Source organism: Aythya ferina (assembly GCF_964211825.1).
Source record: "Aythya ferina genome assembly, chromosome: 5".
NCBI lineage: Eukaryota > Metazoa > Chordata > Aves > Anseriformes > Anatidae > Aythya > Aythya ferina.
The window spans coordinates 55,570,932-55,588,730 of NC_140301.1; the positions used below are offsets into that span (position 1 = coordinate 55,570,932).

At 40.2% G+C, this 17,799-nt stretch overlaps 1 protein-coding gene across 6 annotated transcripts in view; it reads left to right on the top strand.

Annotated features, from left to right (window-relative positions):
* Nucleotides 1-17,799, top strand: part of LOC311437968 (uncharacterized protein) — a 223,715-nt gene that overhangs the window by 9,487 nt on the left and 196,429 nt on the right. For 2 of the 6 annotated variants that reach the window (XR_014693861.1, XR_014693866.1), the window contains one exon: nt 5,184-5,771. The exons of 2 other annotated variants lie outside the window; for them this stretch is intronic. The gene's annotated coding sequence lies outside the window, so the exon portion shown is untranslated. Of the gene's footprint in view, nt 1-5,183; nt 5,772-6,935; nt 7,462-17,799 lie in introns of those variants that run through there. 2 more of the 6 variants (XR_014693865.1, XR_014693864.1) reach the window with 2 other exon arrangements.

Sequence of the window (17,799 nt, forward strand, 5' to 3'; positions counted from 1 at the left end):
AGGCTGTAAGAATCCCTAGTGATGAAGTAACCTTGGAGACTGTCACACACAGACCAAGCCTTACAGTGTGGACCATGAGCCAGGTCCCATCACCCAGCACTGCTGTTACTGTAGCTAGCTGATCCAGGCTCTGAGCAAGTGCTCCGTAGTTAAGGGTAAGTGTTGTGCACAACAGAGTGGGCCAAAGCTCGCTCAGCCCTGTCTGTCTGCTTTGTACAGTCCCCTAAAGGATGGTAGTTGTATTAAGGTCCTGTGCCTTTCCTACTTCTGTACTTCTTGGGGAGCTCTGGAGCTCAAGTCAAAGTAAGAACTGAACACTCAGCTTGAGGACAGCAGGTAACCTCACTTTTTAAAAAAGGTTTGACTAATGGAGTTATGAGCTGAAACACAGAAATTGTATTATGACCCAGGGAACTGGAGTGTAAAATCAAAGATATTGGGAATGAGAATGGAAATAGGGGGACCTATGGTCCTCTGTTCCCTCAGTGCCCCTGAGGACTTCATGTCCAGCTTCCTTCCAGATCCTAAGATCTGGCTGAGATGACATATCTAGATATTATTCAGCTCTATATATTGGGATTTGATATCTGACTTGAGATAACCATTTTATCATTGTCTACAAAGAGGAAACAGGTAATTGGTGCCTTTACTTAAGCCTGGAAATGGCCATTAAGGCAAATCCCTATTTCATCATTTCCAGGTGTTCTTTGGGGAAACTCTATGGCAGGAAATTCAAGCTGTGAGCCAACTAGTTACAATGCGAACAGTGTAATTTCAATCAAGGGTCTTTCTTCCGAAATCAACTATAAAAATACAGGAGAATACTTTATTTACTCTTTAAGTTGTTGCTCAGGAAAACACTTAAATCATTGTAAGGTTTACTGACTGCAAGGGGACTTACACATATGTTTAAGTGCTTTATGAATCAGAAGTATATTCCTAATGAGGGGCAAGCATGCTCATTTACTATGTGCTTTGCCCTTTGGGTCTCCTGTCTGGTCCAGTTGCAGTATAGTAACTTCATATTTTGGATTGGTGTTGGAGCCTGGTGTATTGCTGCTCTGACTCTCATTTGGACAAGAGAGGAGGGAACTATGGTGACTAGTGCAGCAGGCAGTAGTACTTCCTGCTGGATTTGTATTTGCTGGTGGCAGTTTGTTGAATGGGTGATAACATGCCTTCTTGATCCCCAGCTATGTGAAAGCCTGATAGCAGCATGCTAAAATGCTGTGGTGTTTCTTTGTATAACCAGATGGTAATGCTGGATCACATTGTTACTGAAGTAGCATCTGTTGAACAGGTACGGGAGTGCACCACTGTAATGATAGTGTCCTTTTGCAGTAATTCCTGAGCAACAGTTTAGAGTAAATGAAGTATTATCCTGTTGTTTTTTATATAGCCCACTAAGTCTCCTCCAGAGCTCTTGGCTTTCATATCATGCTGTGCTTGAGAAGCACCTCTTAGGTTAGGTGTCCTTGGGCTACTGTGAGTGGCCAGTGAGGGGCAACCCCAAATAAATGCTTGTAGTTGAAATAGAGCAGACAGAAACAGAGGGAGATGAAAACATGGAAAGACATAATTGGGATGACAGGTAATCTTTACCTCTTCTTCTAGCTGTGGGCTCAGGCTTCCCCATGCACACTGGTGTGCCTCCTGCTTGAGGTCTTTTTCCTGCATGCTTCAAACACTTTCCATGATGTGCTGTGTATCAGTGACAGGAGTCTAGACAAAAGCATCAGGTTTGTTGGCCCCAAAGGGTGTGGTAGGTTGAAAGCGGCACCTTCTTGCCTGAGTTGTGCTTTAACACATCAATATGTCTCATCACATTGAGAAAGATACTGAGCCGAAAGAAAGACAACTAATGGTGCTTGTGCAGCCTGAAAAACATCTGCTCAATGTGTAAAACCTAGCTAATGTGGGTTTAATGTTTGCTAATTTTCAGTCATCTGTTTAAAGCTTGCAGGTCAGTATATTTTAATTGTATTGTAGGCAATCAGTCAAATGTAAATATGGAATTTCAAAGATTAATTTACTTCATTTGTAAAAAATAAAAAAATACACTTAATATATAGGAATTCTGATTTTTCTGAGAGCTCTCTGAATGTTCATTTAAGTAATAGTTCCATTTATATTAGGGTTGACAGAGAGGGAGAAATGAATAGCCATCTGCTAATCAGTTTATTTCTCATAATGAAAACAAATCTGCAATTTCACTAATGTGAAGGGCGTAGAGAACTAACTTTGCAGGGAGCCAGCTACTTGCTGTTCAGGGAGTCTATGTTCACCTTGCAGGAAGGAACTGTTTGTGTAGGATGGCTGTGAAATGCTGCTGAACTCATAGTGATCTGTTCTTCCTGATGTCAAAAGCAAACCTTGGTGCAGATTCCTACATACAAGGCCTATAGAAGGAGACACCGGTTAATATGGTTAGATGTGTATGGCCCCATACCCATGTCCCAAGCCTGCTTCTGTTTAAAAGCCATGCAGGTGTTAGTGACCCTAATCCAATAAAACCTGCTGAGTAGTAGTGTGTGGCACACTTAGGTGGTGCAGTTATCTGCATGTGGAGCTTTTGGAGTTGTGGGCAGACTTCAAGGGAATGAGGGAGCTTCTGTTTCTGGGTCTAAAATGGGGGAAAAATTATAGGGTAATTTCCACTTAATGCTGCAAAAAATATGCCCCATGAACTGGAAGCTGTGCCTGTTGTGCTAGGCAGTGTCTGAAGAGTGTAAGAGTCTGCGCTTGCAAGTCCTCTTTAATTTGAAGAGCAATGTGAGGGGGATGTTTTTCTGATGAATCCTGTGGCTTGTAGCATGTTAGTAGCAAAATTGAGAATGTTCTTGCTTCAAGATTATGGTTGTGATGAGGAAAAAAAAGCTGATCTGAATATGCAACCTGTCAGTGCCATAGCCTGAGTACATCTGCACTGAGCAAGCTTTCATAGTAAGTTGACTGGGTGTTGTGTGATCAAATACCCGAAACTTAGCATAAGCTCTAATTCTCAATTGTTCTATCTGATCACTGTCTTCCAGCGATGGTTGAATACCGTGCCTTATTTCTATTTCAACCACTTTGTTCCCTGCAGCAGCACATGACCAAGTAGAGTGCCAGGTGTTTCCTCCCATGCTTGTGTGCTGGTGTTCCAGCCTCAGCGTGGCTGTGGCAATCTGGGTAGAAGCCTTCCCTTTTACATTCCAAGCAGATAAATGCATTCCCATTTCAGCTGGCCAGAAATTACTATCTGCACAAGCACAAAACAAAACCTGTGCTCTTAGCTGTCTCTGAACTTCATGGCAGAATAGCTCATGTACCTAGAGGTCTGTGTGAAGGTGCTGGGGGATGAAAATACATGTATTGAAAATCCTTACTGAAGTCTGACTTGGCTAATGAAGCTACTGTAGAAAGACATAACTGGTGCTGCTGGGGGGGGGGGGGGGGACGGGACTCTTTTAAGATGCTTGTGGGCTGTGATAGATTGGCCAGCATCCTGATGTAAGGAAAACTTCCAACCTGGATGCACTGCTGTGTAAAAAGCTTCCTTGCTAACATGCTGGTGGAGGGAACCATTTTCCTTGCCAGTATCCTGGAGGAAGGAATCGTTTCTTTCTATGCTATCTCCTGCAAACACTGTTTCAGCATGGAAAACATGTACTGAACAGTGACAGCCATGACCTTCTTGTTGTTGTTACTGCTGCTCTCACGCAGAATGCAGTGCAGGAGCTGGCAAGGCAGTGTCACAGATGAATCAGTCTGAGCTGTGGCTTGGGTGCTGAAGAGCAGCTGTAAGACTGAAACTGCATGGAATTAGTGCTTGTGAGATTTGTGGGTCTGGGGCTGACTTCCAGCCCTTGCACAGGCTGCAGCAGAGGGGAGTGTGGGCCCAGGAGCTCATGCTCTGGAGAGGGGCAGGCTGGAAGCTGGGAGGGAGGTGAGCCTCCCTCAGGTGACCCTCCCCAAAAAGCTTTGGGTGCAGGAATTGTGTACTGCTGTTCAGTTGTGTGTTGTGCTGGTCTTGAGTCTCTCTGCTGCAGGTGTAAACCAGGAATCCTAGTCTGTAGCTCTGTCTCTTTAGCATGGTGGCAGTGACTGTCTCAACACAAATACCCATGTGCTGAGCTCTTTGTGGAGTGAAAAATAAAACCCAAACAAGCAGACTGGTTCCCTGTATTTTCCTGCTTCTCTGGCAGAAAGCAGGTCTGTGGAGCAGGGACCATAGCTCATGTCAGAGCTGGTAGCTTTGTGCATGGAGCCTGTGTGGGTTCATCCATGCCAACTGGGCTGGGACTGATGTGAGACTAGATGACACTCGTCTTTTGACTCAGGTGGAGGAAGAAACTGTCTCATTGGAATAGGCACATGAAAGCTCACTTCTGTGCTGAAAGCATTTGGAGACCTGCAGCTTTGCCATGCCCTCTTCCAAGTTTTCACCAGTTTTTGGGTTGTGGTGGACATTGACTACATAGGAATCTGCAATGAGGAAGCAAGGAAACATTTTTTGCTATGAGCAGAGAAGGCCTCATAGGCATTTAAGGAAAACTTCTAGCTAAGCAGGAAACTGGGCTTGGGAAAATTTTACAAGCAACAGCTTTTGAGTATTGAGCATAAAAGAGTGCATGAAAGGATATGGGAAACCTTGTCAGAAAGATGGTAGCCAATCTTCATGTAACTTCTGTTTTTGTTGGAGATTATGTGATTTGATTTGTGATATGACACGACCTTCTAATTACAGCATTTACATGTAGATGTGGCTTTTCAGATGTTTGCTTCCTTTTGAAGTAACTTTTTGGATTCTCCAGCTCCTCTAGAAAAAATCCTTTGTTCATGGTAAGTGGCAGCTGCTTTACATCTGGAAGGGTGTAGATGAGTATTTGAAAGCTAATGTAGATCTCAGGCATGCACGGGTTTGTTCAGCCTGTCAGTGTATTTTTGTATATATGCTCTACTTTGTTAAATAATGTATAAGCACAAACAGCTCTGTCAATTTATACAGGAACGAAACTAGCTAGGACATCTTGAACTTAAAAAAACAAACAAACAAACAAAAAAAACAACAAAAAAAACCTCCTTTGGCCTGGAGAGCTTTCCACTGTCTACTTTGATATCCAATTTTTATCATGAATATAGCCACTCTTATGATCCCTATTAACTCCCTAAGGGCTTATCTCTCTTTTCCTGTGTTTTAGGAAAGAGCTGGGGACGGAAGTCTTGGAGAAGAGGCTACCTGATAAGTATTTCTTTAGGATGAAGCTAAATCAGTTTGAAGTTCTGGGCTATTTGGACAGAAATCTTCAAAAACAACCAAAATGTGTGCCTTTCCATTCTTCTCCTCAATGAATAATCTAAGTAGTAGATTTATAAGCAGTCTGCCTGTAATTCTTGATTTGAACTGCTCAGCTGATGTTTATGATGGTACCCATCCCCTCTTCTGATCTTTTTCAAGATGCAGATATGTTTTTATGTATCTGTATTTTACAGGTAAGGGCATAGACAAGGATGCAGTAAATCTTTCCACAGAGGAACAGAAGTGACTCATGTAGATCATATGCATAGACATGAATTCAAACTTCTGTATGCAATTCCAGCTCTAACACATGCACTATGTGCTTAGTGATTTTTTTGCTTGATTTTGGCCTAGTTTTGTCAGCACTGTTTAGAATTAGCTGCTAGGTGAAGTTTTAGATGTCTGAATTGCAGCCTGAAGAGATTTCATTGACGTATCAATTAAGGTCTAGTAATATCTTCAGATAGTAAAAGGGAACCTTGTAAGAAAAGGAGTGCGTCGTTTTAATGTGCATATGGTAATTACCTATTTTGGGGTGACATTTAATAGACTGAAGTTCACTGCTATTCATTTTATCCTTTTGTATAAGGATTGCTCAAAAAGAACATGTACTTAACATCTTGGGATGTGACAAAGGAGGAAAAAATTACACCCCTTGTATATTCTCTTCTGATCTTGTTACCAAGGTGAGAATGTGGTATACATCAGATGCTAGCTGCAGAGTGCACCTAGCCTACTTTTGGACTGGCAGAGAAATTGGTCATTCAGGTTGCAGAAGCATTTCTTTCATGGAAAAGATGTGTTCAGCACTCATCTATCCTTTCTTGGATGACTTCTAGCTTTTTAGACTATACAGTTGCTTTGCAGCAGACTAACTCAGCTGCATTTGATGTTGACAGAGCAGAGATTCCATCTAGATTAAATCCCATTATCCTTGGTTTTGAGTTTGATTTGTAGGCAATTTAAGAATTTTACTTTTGTTTCATTTTCATGTTTCATATGAAAGCAATATCAAATGTCTTAATTTAAAATGGAATAATTAAATTGTGTCTAAAGAATTATAATGGTGGCACAGGCCTTGGTTTTAACTACTGACAACTAGGACTAGTGAGATTCTGACTAATTTTAAAAATCATTTTTCATTAAATCATTTTTCATTTTATCATTGAGAGTAGGCATACAGTGGGAGTTAACAACAAAACCTAAGGTTTCTAGTACCTCTGGAGGAGGTTGGACTCGATGATCTTGAGGTCTCTTCCAACCTAGAAATTCTGTGGTTCTGTGATATGGTGTGTGTGAGGGTTTTATTTGACTCAAGGCTTCATTCATGGGGAGCTAGTGGCAGGGAGGGGAATTATATGCAACCTGCTCCTACGTCTTGTAAAAGGTATGGACATGCAGGAGAAAGAACCCCCTGTGTCTTCATGTCAAACTAACATGTCAAACTTGAGGTGACTTTTCTCTGAATTCCTTTTTCTACCCCTGAAAATCTTCTTATGAGGCAAGCGGGTCTCCATTTTAGAAAGCAAGGAAATTCTGCCTGAGGAAATATAAATAGCAAAAGGTGAGGGGAAAATGGGCAAAGAAAAAAACTGAATGCTGATAACAATGGTGCCTGAAAGGCATGGTTAACAGCAATTCCCCTTCTTTTCAGGCACCCTGCAGAATAGTAGGAAGCTCTTCAGGGAAGTTTTCTTCTGTTGCAGAGAGAAATGAAGGATTGCTTTCTTGCACAAAAAGGTCATTTCTTGGATGGCCCTATGAGAAGTGAAGTTTTACCATTATTCATATAGTATACTGTCAACAAAGATGCCCAAATAATTTATTTTTTTCTTAGAAGTTAGTCTCTGAAAATGCATCTCACATGAGAGTTTGCACAGAGGAAGAGAGAAAGTATTGAAATAAACGATTCTGATCTAAATTGATAGTGGGGGCCCTGAAATAGATGTTTGTACTGCAAGTTATACGGTTGGCCCCCTCACTTGTCATTGCTTATGCTTGGATCTCCAGTATATAACAGGCCATGTACTTGCTGATATACGTGGGTTGGCTTTGTACACTTGGAAGAATGACACCATATAATTTTAGCTGTGTTGTTAAAACAAGCATTGTATACTATTCTATAGAATACATATAATTTTAAACTAATCATAACAAGCAATGACTTCTGCTGAAATGAATCATTGGAATGTCAGGCTAGTGTAAATCTACCAGAGGAGTTTCTTTAGTTTATACCGGCTTGAGGATCTGTCCCAGACTTCTTATTATTCTGTTAAAGATTTTTATGTGAACAGAACAGAGGTTATTAAAAGTGACTGCAGGTTGTAGCAGAATCTGTAAATAACCCTTTGTTAAGGGCTACATAAAGTGAATTTTCTTTCTTGAGGAAAAAAAATTGCTGGAAAATTAACCAAGTTAATACAAACTGTCACAAAATCAGGGTATATTCAGTGATTTCGTTTAGTTGATTATTTTTATACACTTAAGGATTTTCCATCTTTTTAACTGGAGTTTTCAATTTAAAAATTGATCAAAATAGCAAAGAAAAGCTTTGCAGAACTATATCAAAACTAAGTAGAACAATTCAGTTTGAACCCAAAGTAACTTCTTATCCTGTTATTTCTAATAGTATTATGGGGGTAGTTTTAGTCAATTTGAGGTTTTGTTCTTTTTCATTATGAGGATGAGTTGCTCACTGCATTTAACACATCAGTCACAGTAACATTCAGGCAGAACTTTCAGACTGGGAGGTGATTTCTATGAAGTAAAGAGCAGGAGTGTAATACGAAGTAGCCACTACCAATTTCAACTGAAAGAAACTAACTTTTTTTTTTTTTGTTGAATGGAAAGGTCACATTCTTGTCTCCAATCTACTGTACCAGAAGGGGAAGATCAGACACTTCTCTTTCCTTCTGATGAGGAATTTTGTTATTAAAATGTTTCTTCAGATTGGCTTGCCGTGTCAGAAATCAAAGGATGTAAAGGTAAAAGCCAGGGTTTATTTCTACCCTGCTGCTGTAATTAAGGGGTCAGAAGCAACTGGAGAGTCCCAGTTCCCTTTTGTCCTCAGTAAGCCTCCCCTCTTCCATCTAGGAGGAAGGTAGAGAAGGGAGGATAAAATAGCCATGTCCTTCTGACTGCTGATCTCTTTAAAGTCTTTGATCATGATCTGCTTGATTTTTATCTGCTTTGTAGAGGAAGGAGCAGTGTACAGCTAAATGAAATAAATGTATTAAGTAAACATGCATCTGATTTAGAAGGAAGGACAGGAAGGAGCGCTGATGTGAGTTGCAGAAAGAACCAAGTAGCAATCCTAGCTCACAATTTCCTGTCAGCTCTTGTTTTTAACATTTGTTTTTAATGTTATTCAGATGGATGTATGCTTTTAAATTTTGCTTGTTTTGCTATTTAAAACTATACTGAAATATAAAAACAGCACTATCTAGAACAGTGACAGAAATATGCAATAAATTCTTAGTCTCCAATGTGGAGTGGGAAGGAATGTGGTTTAAAAAAAAAAAAGGCACTTGCATGGTGAGTGCCTTGTAACATAAGATTAGACCCTGCCTCCTTCAGGGTCAGCTCATTCTGCTGGATTTGTGCAAAAGTAAGTCTGAGCTATTCTAAGCAGCAGCTGATGACTTCTCTTGTGTTGCAGGGGAAAAACTCAGCAGGTGTCAGTGAGTATAACTGCAACTGCCCCCTGGGCTCTGCAGGGAAGTGGTTGTATCTCAGGAGCTGGAGGGGGTGTTTATGGACAAGTAAGTATGGGCTTTTTACCAATGCCTTTGGCTTACAATGTCATATTTTAAGGTGTCATTAGAGGCTGATGTGCTACAGGAATCTCAGGGCTGTTCTCATGTTCTACAGCATTGTGGTTACCCTCCTTTCATTGCATGGAGTTCTCAGTAATTTGTGTCTGAGGCTGTACCAGTGTATCCCTAGGTATATATACAAATATTTATATACATATAAGCAAGTCTGACTTTATGTGGTAGGTAACTGATTTACCTCACTCCTGATGTTAATTTTTGGATCTCATTGCCACAAGCATTGAGGTTAAGGGCTTAGAGGTTCCCGAAACAATTATACTGTCATGGGTAACTCTCAGCTGTGTGTGGGCTGAGGTCAGGGAAGTAGGCAAGACTTTGCTGGCTGTTAATGGGTGATGGTCCAACTGTGGGCTGCCAGGCTTGGGTATTTTGTCACTCTGTTTTGTACTGACTGCATGCATCCAGGTAAATTGCCTGAGATAAAGGGCAGAGTGTGAGGTAAACCTTGAGATTTGATTCCTTATAGCTTCTTCAGAGTGCTGGGTGAAAATATGCTATTTGTTCACTGCAGAAATGGTAACATGGGCTATATTTTCAGTGGAGTCAGCTCCCTTGCTTTTACAGGGAAGCACTGTCACTTCCAGCTCTTCAGCTTTCATTTTTAATCTTAATATTGATGCTGATCTTAATGCCATGTTTTCTTATTTCAAACTAGTGCTTGAGATTCTTGGTTTGCCTTTTAGTAAGAACTTTGAAAAAGTAACCAAAGGAGGTTCACCCACTCAAAAACATCCAAATGCATCTGAGTGGTGATGACACTTCTAACTGCATCCTGATGGTTGGAAACTAGACTGTTGGGTTTTGTTTTGCTAAAGGTGCAATAAGTACATTACCATCCACCAGCTTTAGAAGACCTATGTTAAAGCCTTTAGTTAATCTGTGGAAATAGTCTTTAATATTTTTTACTCAAATTAAATTAGCTATTTCATGTGGTCCCTGCCTGCTTCTATTATTTATATCAAAGCTGCTTTTGAACAGTGTGAGTACAAAACTATACCATAAAATTAACTCTTTATATTGATTACCACTGTCAAGTCTTGAAAAACATTATTTGAAGAGAGGAGGGGAAAAAAAAAAGGAATAAATGCCTCAAACCTGAGGTAAGGGTCCTGAAAACAGGCTCATGTAATGAAGACCATTACAGTATGAAATAGTGATCAATGATGTTATATAATGGACAGCAAATATTTACAGCCCAGCTGGAGGCTAGCAACAACCTCCTTAAGGCATTAGGAAATTATCTTTTATTCTGCTCTAGAAGAATCATTTTAGACAAAATTGCTCAGGCAGTGACTGCAGTGCTGTGGATGTAAATGGAGTACATTCAAGCCCATATCTAGGTAACTGAGATGAACACTGTCATCTCCACATTATTTTAATTTGTGTAGAACTTATAAAATATGCTGGGAATCCCAAACAGAACTGTAGAGAAATGCAAGTGTCACATGTTGTGGGGAATGTATGTTGTAGCAAGTGGCATATTGCAAGAGGGTAAAGGGAAGTTCTCTGAGCAGTGTCTATAAACCCTGTTAAATGCTGATGTTCTAGCCTTTTAATTAAAACAAGCTGGCATTTATGGCTGTATGTAATCAAGAAATGGAAGATGTTATAACATCTCTTTATCCTCTGATATGTGGTGAGGGAAAATATCAGTCTGCCTTTATCCAGGCACATCATCTGTTAGAGGGCAAAGTTTGTCCAGTTTTCCCATGCACGTAGCTTTTCATTGCTAGTGTAGCATCTGTGGACATCTGCATTGCTTGTCTCTATCTGCTTCTGAAACGAACGTAATCATACGCTGTTAGGTGATGAGCACCAATCTTCTAGTGGCCTGTGTATAATAAAACAACTGTGCATGCATTGTAATGGCATATTTAGCTAAGCAGTCTTGCTCCTTTTGTTGGGCTTCTGCTATTGCCATTGGTTTCAGGATGCTATTGCAGTATACACTAAGCCCACATGAGTCATTCCTGTTCTTAGGCCCTTGTTTCTACTCCCAACCTTTCTGTTGAGTTGGGATGACTAGTTGTGTTCTGCGTAGGATTAGTTACTCTAACTATTCATGCTTAGCTTCTGTTCTATACTTATTTTTCCTCAATTTATCATTGTGCCATAACTGAGAATCCTCAACAGGCAATGTATGTGGTAAAAGTGAAACAATAAATATTCTTTACTATTGGTGTAGGCTCAGGTTAAAATATTCTATAGCATTGTGTGCAAGCCACTTAAGCAGAAATTCTTTTGTATTTGTCAGAAAACAAGCTTTTATAAGGAATGCCCTTGAATACAAGCTTGCAACTCAGGTGTATTGACTGGCACTTCAGATGTGTATTGGAAAAAAAAACTCTTTAAGGGGAAATTGCCATATTGATCCTACCTAGTTATTTCTTCCCAATATATAGACTAACATAGAATTCCAGATGCACTATAAGCTTAATGCTGTTTGCATGCCTATAAGAATATACTATCAAACCAGTTGACTATGGTTTTGTTAACCAAAGCATCATATTTCATGCTTTACATGCATCTTAACTGCTCTGAAGTCTACTTCATGTTCTAACAGAAGTTTGAAATAATATTGTTCATATTTAGGAATTCTGTATAGCTTATGTATCAAGCTCCATTTGAGTTGCATGTGTAGAGGAGATGGATACTGCAAAAGTGGTTTGTTTGAATTTGGGATGCCCAGTTTCCTTTGCAAATAAGTGTTTGTGTTCCACTCTGCTATGCTCCCAGGAACAATGTTAGCAGGACAGGACTGCTGGTCATTAGTAGGGCTTAAAGTATTGCAAGTAAATTGCATTTCTGCAGAACAATATGCAATTCTCTGGTAATGAGAATGAACCATTACCATTTTGTCCAGCTCAGCTACAAGTGGATTGGTTGCTTGTAGAGGTATCCCCTGAAGAAATCTGAGGATTGTGTGTACGTTGTAAGGGAGCAAACCATATTACAGCTTTCGATGTATGCGAATCCCCTTGCTGCCTCTTGAAGGCCTTCTACTGAGATCTGTACTCTCCCACACTGCGAAAATCGTGTTTGTTCTGTCAAGTGTTTTTTTTTTTTTTTTTTAAATTGGAGGCTTTGGATTTCAGCACACATGCTTCTATTTGGCCTTGGAATTGCACAGTGGCATTTTGCTTTAGGCTTGAATTCTTGCCTGTTCTTATTCCTGCACAAAAACAAGAGAATGTAGTATTAAAATACAGTCAGTTCCTCAGCTGGCATAAATCAGCATAGTTCCGCTGGCTGCCCTAATTTAAATCCAAAATTCATCAAATATTTGGGTCCCAGCATGAATTAAAGTCAAAAGAGAATCCTTAGGTGCCTAAAACTCAAGTCTAATTTTCCAGTGGAAAGGCATCAGCTGCTACCTTGTGCATTCACAACCTCATATTAGCTGCTTATGGCTCAGTTACTGATGTTGGCTGTGAAGCAGGCACTTGGCTGCTCCTTTGGCCAGTGGAGATGAAATGTTGGCTGCTGGCTCTCTTGAAAGAGCACAGCTATAAAATGAGGAAATAATAAAACATGATGATTAGGTTAGGGTCACAAAATATTGTAAATAGGAACATATTGGCCTTTCTGCTCTTTTTAAAGCTCTTTGTATGTTGGCTAGCCAGCTTCCTGGATGTCTGTGTTGCCTTAACTCTTTGTCCATCTAAAGGTGATGTATAATAGAAAAATAAATGACCTCTTATATATTCTAATGCCTGAAACAACTTTTTTTTTTTCCTTAAAAATATTTCCTCCCAGACCTTTATTGTATTTTAGCAATGAAGTCTCCTTCCAGCTGTCACCCACAGAAGTCTTGGTAGTATATAACATAGTGCTGGGGAATTGTAATGAAGAGTACTTGTATTAACATGTTTAGATCTGGAATTTTTAACCTTCCACAGGTGTAAGTGTGGTAAAAAGCATGGTGGCATTTTTAAAGTCCCAAGCAGTCAGAAGATCTTGAGGGATTCAGCAGGAGTTACTAATGACTTTGAATATCAGATTGTGTGAGGACTGAGGGGTTCAGATAGAGATCAAAACTTGATCTTTAAATAAACAGGTCTTATAAAAAGCAGGTTGTTCCTCTGGTTATTAAAACTAGAAAAATCCCTGTCTGGGTACTTAGCCTTGTAATATGTTTGGCATTGACTAACACAATAAACCTACTGAATTGGTGCGTGCTCCCTCAGCTCAGAACTAAGGTGCAGTTTCTGAAGTCACCTCTATCTAGTCCTTAAGTAAAGTTCACTTATCTTCACTACTGCCTCCAGCCATTCTCTGAACCAGCACAGTTGTTTTGCTCTAGAGTACATGAATAGATACCTTGTATGGTAAAGAATCACACAACTTGTTTCTTCCATTTCCAGCTCTATCAAATGGAAAATATATTAATAAATGATTACTATGTAGAGGCTGGCTTGTTTGCTAGTGCTTACATTTTGGAAGCAAAGCAAGGTAGTTGCAAACTATGTTCCTATAAAGTAACAAGCAAAATCTGTGGAGCTCTCAAGCAGCAGTTTCTGCTATTACTGAAGTCTGGTGAATGTTGCACAGAATTTAAAATGAAGTTTCCTGGATTAAAAAAATAAAATGCACACAAGAAAGTAGTAGTAGTCAGGGTCTAGCTATGATCACAATGAGTTATGACACCCCAATTTTCTCTGGGTACTTCTGGCTGATAAGCAGTATTTATAGCTGCCTTAAGCAGTTGTACAGTAGCTGACTGTACAATCCCAAAGACAATGGGGGCTGTAGCAAAGGCAAACCCTTGGCATCCTGGCCACTGAAGTAGACCCAAGACCCACAAGGGGTTGTCCCCATCAGGGAGCTGGGTACCAGCCTGATAGGGCTGTGAGTGCCTGTGGCAGTTGCCAGCAATGAGGCAAGCACCTGCTCTTATGAACTGTAATAGAAAATGCTGACATCCAAAATCTAAAGCTGCCTGGGGCAGGGTTTTAACCCTTTTGTTCCATAGCATGGCTGTCAAATGCAGGCAGTCTGGTAGTGACAAGGGGCTGTGCCCTGGGCTGAGGGTAAGCAAGGGGCAAGAATAAACAGAAGCACAGGTCTGGCCCACTGCGCTATACCTGTCTTGTATATGTGGGTTTCAAAGGAATGTTGAGTCAGAGGGCATAGAGCTTTAATCCAGAGTCTTACGTGAAATTACCTTACAGTGTGTGAGACTTCAAGCAAAAGCTGGGAAATATTTCCTACCACAAGCCTCTCTGCACTCAAGCTCATTATCATGGAGTTCACATTCATCCATGTATACTTTTTCCTGAGCTTTTACTAGCTGGTCTTTTGTCATATTTGAAAAGTTATTTTTTTTCCTTTTGCTGCTGCATGGAAACACCAGGAGAATTATGAAAGGAAACAGGCACTTGTGATGCATCCAGAAACACTCGGCAGGTTTGGCCAGGGAAGCTAAGCTGCCTTGGAGCTTGATGCACCAGTCAGTACCTATCCAACTGAGCTTGGGGCAGAGGGGTAAAAATCTTTGTGGATACAGACTGAAGGAACATGCTGCATGAAGCCTCATTAGTCTGTTACTGGGACACAATAGCTTTACAAGCCATGAGATGCTCTTTTGCTGATTCCCAGATTCCCAACTAGGAATGTCCACCTGTATGCAATTCCACCAGGTCTGTGGCCTAACAGATGGTTCTAACTAATGAAGAGAGTCCTTTTAATTAGTCCGTCTAAAGACATTTATTCACACTGGTGGGCTCTCCCAATAAAGTTTCAGTGACTAGGATCTGTGTTGCTGGCTTCCAGCAGTCACCATCTGTTTGGTGGCAGAAACTGGCCACAATATCACTGCTTGTGTTTCCCACTTCAGTGGGCTGGAAATAGGGTTTGCACAGGGGGGAAAGGTCTCCCAGTTACTGCCTACAGCAGTCTGAAAGCTGTGGTATCCCTGCTTCCAGACCTAGGATTACAATGGCTTATCCTGCTATCTCTAACAGCAGTTTCAGAAAGCAGCTTTAGAAATCATGCTCATTTCCTCTGGCAGCAGTTTGTTTTTTTTTTTTAATATTTGAGAATACCTTCAGTGTGTTTGCAAAGGCTCTTTCTTACACTGTTGGCCTGTTTCTTAATTGAATATTGAAAATCCCTCCATTTTTAATGACTGTTACAAAATCTAAAATAATTAGAATTAGAAATGTCATGCCAGTGATGCTTATTCTGGGAGTACAGGAGTTTGCATGCTAAAGAAAGCTTGCTGGCTGCGTATTAAAGGGAACCACTTAATGGCAACATTCAATTAAAAATTAGGAGGGATGATAGGGAGTTGGAGCAGTACAATAGAAGATATACAAGGCTTTATCACCCATGACTAGTTTTATTTGTCTTCTGCATACTGACAAACTAATTCAGTTAGGAAGATAATTAAACCAGGGAAAAATTACAAAATTTCTTGGAGAAGAAACAGAGGCTAATGATGAGACAGGAGCTGTGAGAATGCAGCATCCTTCAGGATAATTCCAGCTATAAATATTTACATATTCAACTTACAGCCCTTCCCTGTATTCCTCCCAGCCTCTCCACACTCCCAAACCCTCCCCAAGATCTAACTTTGTATTTCTTCAAGCTTTAATTTTCAGGTCTGTGTTTAATGAAAGCTGCAGTTCATTGAACTTCAAGAAGACAGTGGAACAATTAGGTCTGATAGTATTTAATAAAGACTTAACACTGTGGAAACTTGAAAAAGTCAAAAGTCTGAACTGCTGACCTTCTGAGTCAGTGTCTGCCATCTTCCTTACTCTTTCTCTCAGACCTAAATAAAGGTATACACCATTTGTCTTGTTTCTGTGCCTTCCTTTTAATGTCCTTCAGCTGTTGAGATGTAAAAACAAAGGCAAAAGATTCAATGACACTTCTGTAAGATGTATAGCTTCACAAATCTGTATAACCATGAAATGAGATTTGGCAGTGTTGCCATAGAAGCCAGAGGTGATATCTGGTAGTAGCAGTGGTGCCTGTTTTGTATTAATATATCTGTTTTGATTTTTTTCCCCCCTGTCAGGCACCCACATACATATATTATGACAAAGGCGGTATTGCTGGCAGCATCTTCCAACCATGGGGAGCTTCATGGGGCAAAAGCATAAAGGTGTGTGAGAGCTTAGTAATGAGTGATAGACTGGCTGGTGGGCTGAGTGCAAGTAGAAGCTTAGGTGAGAAATGACATGTAAGAGCTGTAAAATGTTTAGCTACATTAATGGAAAACTTCCATTAAACTGGAGAAGAGACCTCTGGTTCAGAAAATAGTAAAAATAAAATGGGAGAACTTAGAACAAAATACACAGTAGATGCTCTTCATGTAGCATTTGCTGCTATCCACCACCTGACAACTTGCTTGGCTTTGTGTCCTGTGATAATTTTCAGAATAATCTAATTCTATACATAAAAATCTGCTAATGATACTACACTGTACCAAGGATTTGGTGTCTGATAGGTGCCAGTCTGCATTTACATATGCCCGGATGGTTGAAGGTGATGTTACCTTACATGGCTAAAAGCCACATTCAGCAGAAGGTATATGCACCCTGGGCTAATGCTCAGAAATGACCAATGGCAACCAGGTAACACTGACTGAAGATGGCCCTGTGGCATGGAATTCAGATCTTTCAGAGGATATCGTTAATGGATTAGGAAGGAGAATGCAAGAAGAATTTTGATATGGTCAAAAATGCTTTTGGAGGACTGGATTCCAGGTGGAGGTGTTAGGCCTGACAGCTGTCTTCATGTGAGCTTTAGCTAGGAAGAGCTGGACTTTCTTTGAGAAGAGCTGTAGGGAAGTCTAGGCTAATGTGGCTGAACATTTTAGCGCTTTTTGTTGTTGAAACTGTAATCGTTCATGAGACTGTATTCACCTGAATGAAGTATTTTATCTGGAATGCTTTTCCAGCTCAGGATTGAATTTTGGGAGAAAGGAGGTAAACTGGTGATGACTCCCTCAGCGTAATAGGAAAAACATTAATTTGGGATCTGGGAGATATTTAAAATAATTCTCCAGTTAATTAGGTAGTCTGAGGTTTTCCCATATGAATACTTTTTCAAGATTCATTGTCTACTGAGATAAACATCTCTCTCTCTCTCTTTAATAAAAGTATCAAATGATCTTGGTTTTATCTCACTGTGAAACAAACAAAAAAAAGGCAAAGCTCAGGAAACTTTATGGGAAGATTGATTCTTATCCAGTTCTACATCAGGCAGACTAGACAGAATAGTTAGTGTTAAGCTGGGTAGTCAACTTAAGTGGAAAGTGTATTTTGTAAAGAGCTTAAAATAATTATAACTGAAGGGAAAAAAACTGTCAGACATTCATAAGAAAAAGAAATGAGATGAAAATGGGTGTGGGAGAGGTAGGTGTTTACTGAGGAAGCAATGGGTAGAAAATCAGGAAGTTGAGAAACATCTGTGTGTGAGATAGAACAGAAAGGGAGTTGCAGGTGATGAGTACAGGCAGAACTGAATCCTATGAAGAGCAGACTGATGGCAGGAGGAGAAGATGCTTGTTCTAGATGCTAAAGATGTTCAGCAGAAGCTCCGGTTTGAAGATGTGGCAGTCCAAAGGCTGTGATAGTGGGAATCTTCTGATAAGTTTTGTTTCAGACCCTTAGACTAATGGTGTATCATATAAAACAGAGCGTTCTTTTTATTTTGTGAAAGGCAAAGGAACTA